This window comes from Apium graveolens, chromosome 7 (genome assembly GCF_009905375.1).
Source record: "Apium graveolens cultivar Ventura chromosome 7, ASM990537v1, whole genome shotgun sequence".
Classification (NCBI taxonomy): domain Eukaryota; kingdom Viridiplantae; phylum Streptophyta; class Magnoliopsida; order Apiales; family Apiaceae; genus Apium; species Apium graveolens.
Genome location: NC_133653.1, coordinates 177,559,370 through 177,565,369, shown reverse-complemented (window position 1 = coordinate 177,565,369; position 6,000 = coordinate 177,559,370).

The window sequence follows — 6,000 nt, the reverse complement described above, 5'->3', positions numbered from 1 at the left end:
TAACGAGCCAATCATACCTCTGTAGCTTGTGACATCTACCTTAATGGAGTTTTCACATGGTCCAAGCTTGACAGCTGTAGTTGATGGAGTCCTTGCTGATGCAGAATCCTCTAGAGTGTATTTTTTGAGGAGTTCCTTGAGATACTTGGATTGACAAATAAATGTTCCATCTAACCTTGATTTACTTGTAATCCAAGAAAGAACTTCAGCTCTCCCATCATGCTCATTTCAAACTTGTTGTGCATTAACTTAGCAAATCTCTTACAGAGATTATCATTAGTAGACCCAAATATTATATCATCCACATAGACTTGGACTAATATAGTATCATTCTTATGTTTTTTAGAAAAGAGAGTTTTGTCTATGACACCTCTAATAGAGCTATTTTCAATAAGAAATTCAGAGAGAGTGTCATACCATTTTCTTGGTGACTGTTTTAGCCCATAGATAGCCTTGAAAAGAAAGAAGACAAAATCCATATGATCTGGATCTTCAAAACCAGGAGGTTGCTCTACATATACCTCTTCATCCAGCTTTCCATTCAGAAAGGCGCTCTTGACATCCATTTGATAAACTTTAAAGTTTGAAAATGCTGCGAATGCCAGAAATATCCTGATGGCCTCAAGTCTAGCCACTGGAGCATAGGTTTCATCATAATCAATACCTTCAGCTTGAGAATACCCTTTAGCTACCAGTCTTGCCTTGTTTCTTGTAACCACACCATCTTCATCTAGTTTATTCCTGAATACCCACCTTGTACCAACAACTTTCTTGTGTACAGGCCTAGGTACCAGTTTCCAGACTTGTTGACTTTCAAACTGATTGAGTTCATCTTGCATAGCAATCACCCAATCTGGATCAGTTAGTGCTTCTTCAATTTTCTTAGGTTCCATCTCAGAAAGAAATCCTGAGAACAGACACTCATTTTGAGTAGCACATCTAGTTCTGACTCCAACATCTGGATCACCAATAATCAACTCAAAAGGGTGAGCTTTATTCCAGACAGTCTGTCTTGGAAGATTTGATCTTGATGATTCGCCTTGAAATTCATTGTGATGTTGTGTCCTACTAGATGATCCTTCAGCATCTCCCCCTGAGTTGTTGCCATGTTGACTTGAAGATTCTCCGTCAGTAGCAGTGGTATCTCCATTGTTTCCAGAGTTTCCATCACTATTACCTTGAGTATTATCAGGATTAACAAGTTCTTCAACAGCAACAACCTCAGGTTCTTGACCATGTTCTGACTCTGAATCTGACGTATCATCAAACTTCAGTTTCTCAGAAGGATCTTCAGTTTGGATACTAGGGAGTTTAGTGTCATCAAATGTAACATTGACACTTTCAGTTACTTTGTGTTGATCAATGATATACACTCTATATGATCTTCTTCCATATCCAACAAAAATACCCTCATATGCCTTTGCCTCGAACTTACCACGACGATCATCTCCATCCTTGAGCACGAAGCATCTGGCACCAAATACATGAAAGTATTTGATAGAAGGTTTCTGTTCATTCAAAATCTCATAAGGAGTTTTCATGAAGTCTTTGTTGATTAGAGTTCGATTCTGAGTATAACATGCAGTATTGACAGCTTCAGCCCAAAAGTACATTGGAAGACCTGATTCATTTAACATCGTTCTTGCAGCTTCAATCAATGTACGATTCTTCCTTTCTACCACTCCATTTTGCTGAGGGGTTCTAGGAGCTGAAAATTGTCTGGTAATCCCTTTGTCTGTACAGAATCCATTTAGAAGTGCATTCTTGAATTCTGTTCCATTATCTGACCTTATTGCTCTAACAGGGACGTTAGAATCTAACTCAATCATCTTGATATGATCAATCACAACTTGTGGTGTTTCATCCTTAGAGTGAAGAAATAAAACCCACGTATACTTGGAATAGTCATCAACTATCACAAGACAGTAACACTTCTTTGACATAGAAAGGATATTAACTGGACCAAATAAATCCATGTGCAATAATTGCAGAACACCAGTTATGGAAGATGTGTCAGTGCCTTTGTGACTTGCTTTCTTTGACTTTCCTTTCTGGCAAGCCTCACATAGTCCTTCTGGAGAGAATTCCAGCTGAGGCAGACCTCTTACCAATTCTCTTTTGACAAGAGAATTCATTGTCTTGAAATTGAGATGGGAAAGTCTCTTGTGCCATAGCCAACTCTCATTTGACGATGCTTTTGCATAGAAACAATTGACTTCAAGATTGCTTCCAGAGTTCATGTCAGCTACGAACAGATTTCCTTTCCGTATTCCCATTAAGGAGGGTTTTTCACTTTTCTTGTGCTTCAGCTTGTCGAATAAAATATTGTAGCCGTTGTCACAGAACTGACTAATGCTAAGCAGATTGTGTTCAAGTCCTTGCACAAGATATACATTTTCAATGATAATATTTCCAGCTTGCAAACAGCCATATCCCTCCGTTAAACCTTTGCTGTTATCTCCAAAGGTAACCACTGGGCCAGCTTTCTCAACCACATTTGATAGCAGGGCTCTATCTCCGGTCATATGTCTTGACGATCCACTGTCAAGAATCCACACTACCGGTTGTACCTGTTTAATGCCCTGCAATACAAATGGATTAGAACTTCTTCGGAACCCAAGCTTGGCTGGGTCCGGCATACTTGTAAAATTGGCCTTTATCAGGCAAAACAACATTCTTAATTTCACTATTCTCAACATTCTCAATGACTGAACATTTGACCTTTAAAACAGCCTTATCAGATTTATGTTTAGGCTTAGGCACAAATGTCTCCTTTCTAGCTTTAGGAGGACTAGCAGTCTTAGACCTATCATGCTTTCTATTATTCACATGCTGACGAGGAGTAGTCTTATCATTAGAAGCATGCTTACCATTAAAATAAGCAAACAACAGATTAAAAGCACAAGACATACAATCAGGAACACCACATGCTTTATGAGAAGGATTAACAATAGGCAACTTATGCATGGTAGACATGGCATTTGTGTTATCCAACTCATGTGTGTCTGAGTTAGTCTCAGTTGCTTTCACAACCTTGACTGGAACTTTTGACACACTTGACTTGGAGACAGCTTTCCCATTAGCATTATCTTCAGCACGGATTTCTTCTTGAATAATAAAAGAGGTCTCATCAAATGGTTCAGCAATTGATTCCTTATAGAGGGGTTCATCAACACCCTTAAGCACATGTGGTACTTCCCTGCCTTTAGCACATACATGAGGAGGGGAGTTTATGCCTAATTTTCCAATAGCAGCATTGTAATCATAACCTATTCCATGTGTTTGATTAACAGCTTGCTTATTGTAAAACTCTTTGGACTTCGAACAAGAATTAAAGTAAGCTTTAACCTTAGCCTCAAGACCGGTGATCTTGTCTTTGAGAATAGTTTCGAGTTGTCTATAACAGTCAACTCTATTCTCTAGAAAAGATACTTGGTCTTTAAGTTTATCTTGATTAATGTGCACAAGTCTTAATTCATTGACCTCTTTCTCAAGGTCTTTGATTTGTTGATTTAACAATTCATTATCACGACGAGCACAATCTAAGTTACTTCTTAGATGATAAACCATTTAAGCATCAGAAAGTTTTACCTCTTTTCTTGACGATGAGGTGCTTGCATCACTAGCCATGAGAGCAAGATTCCCAACTTCTTCATCTTCACTGTCAGTATCATCCCAGCTTCTTCCCTTTGCCAGGTACGCCCTTTCAGATTTACTCTTCTGATTAGAATCGTAAGAGTTCTTCCTTGCTTGTTTTGGCTTCCTGCATTCTGTGGCAAAGTGTCCCAACTCATTACAGTTGAAGCATCGAATGGTGCTTCGATCAACCATCCCTGTTTTATACCCACCACTGCTGGTGTTAGAGGATGAAGATCCACCTTTCTGGAATCTGTTGTAGTTGGACTTGTACTTGAACTTGGGATTCCTTTTGAATCTGACATTTGAGAATCTCTTGACAATCAGGGCCATTGACTCATCCTCCAATTGCTCCAGTTCTTCCAAGGAATAATAATCATCTCCTGATTGATTTGTAGTAGGTGAATCAAATTCTGCTACTATCACATTATCTTCAACCTTGGAAGACTGTACCATTCTATCTGACTATTGAGATTGTTGTTGATATAGTGGTTGTTGTTGTTGTTCATCAGCTACCAGAGCAGTAGACGTGCTGACCACTCTTCCTTTCCCGTAAACTTCCTTCTGCTGAATCTGCTCCAACTCATAAGTCTTTAACACACCATATAGCCTTTCCAAAGAAATCTCACTCAGATCTCTTGCTTCTCTTATGGCAGTGATTCTATGTTCGAGATGAGTTGGCAGTGTTAAAAGGAACTTTTTATTGACCTCCCTGATGGAATAGTATTTACCATTAATGTTCAGGTTGTTGATCAATGCATTGTACCTCTCAAACACTTCAGTGATTCCTTCTCCTGGATTAGATTTAAAGTATTCATACTCAGAGGTTAGGATTTCTAGTTTGTTCTCCCTAACTTCCTCTGTGCCTTCATTAATAATCTCAATAGTTTCCCAGATATGTTTAGAATCTTTACAATTCATCACATGTCTGTTCATTAGGGGATTAAGGGAATCTACTAAGATTAATTGAAGGCTAGCATCCAGGGAAGCTTCTTCTATTTCAGCAGGAGAGAAGTCCTCAGGATCCTTCACATAAGTTCTCGCTTTGGTGATCACCACATCATTCTCTATTACCTCTGGTTCAATAACCATAGGAATTTTTGGACCCTTCTTCAACACTTGCAAATATTTGGGATTAGCAACCTGTAAAAACAGTAGCATCTTCTTCTTCCACATCACATAATTTTCTTTATCGAAAAGTGGAATTTTAACGGTTCCAACTTTTTGTGTAGTCATTATGAATTTTTGAGTGAATAAAAATTCAAGAAGTGAAAGAAACACAAAAGTCTAGGATCTTGATTTGTACGTTAATCAGAATGCTCTGATACCAATTGTTAGGTCCCAATTTGTTTGTAGAAGGGGGGGTTGAATGCAAACAATACCGTTTCGTCGAATAAAATGCGGAATAAAATTGTGAAACAAAATTCAAGTTAAATAAAACTTTTATTAAACTTGAAAGGTGTTACAACTACGGTATCGGTTACAAGGGATTAATCTCAAATCAATTATTACAAATTTAGAATAAATTCGACATGAACTTTTTCTATTTTTGTAATTAAAAGATCAAATGCTAAAAGCGATTTGAGATTAAGTTCTAGGGATTTTAATCTGCTAGATTGATATACAAGAACAAGATAAGTAATTCTAGTGGTTTGGATTTAACATTAACAAACTAGAATATTTGATCTTGAATAAGCAGATGAATGATGAAATATTTTCTTTTGTTTTCTGCTGTGTTCTCTTGTTCTGTATGAATGAATGATTGAATGAATATCATGAATTGCTGCTTCTGCTTCTATTTAACAATCCAACCGAGAGGAAAAGAACTGGAATGACAATCCTTTTTAGCTTGAAAGACTTTCGGTGAGACAATCTATTAGAGCTAGCAAGACAATTAAAATGAACTAGCAAGACTTTCGGTATGACTATTGATTGTCATACCGATTGTCATATTAGTTCAAATGAAATTGTTTTACTGAATTAATAATTGATTTTAATCTAAATAATAATTCTATCAATACAATCAACTGAATTAGCATGACATTCGGTATGACTATCAATTGTCATACCGATTGTCATACTAGTACAATCAGTTGTCTTACTTAGAATTATCACAGATTTTAATCAATTAACATTCTGAAAATCCTTAATATTAATTCTAAATTAATTAATCAATTTAATTCAATTAAACAATAAATTAATCCTTGCAGATATAATTTATTTTCTTAATTAAATTATATGACTTAATTAATTAATAGAGAATTAATACTAACCCTGAGCAGCATCCATTCTTCTGACAATCTTCTGAAAGTCATTGAGACTTATGAATCAATTCCGCCACTTCAATGCTGACACTCGATGTAA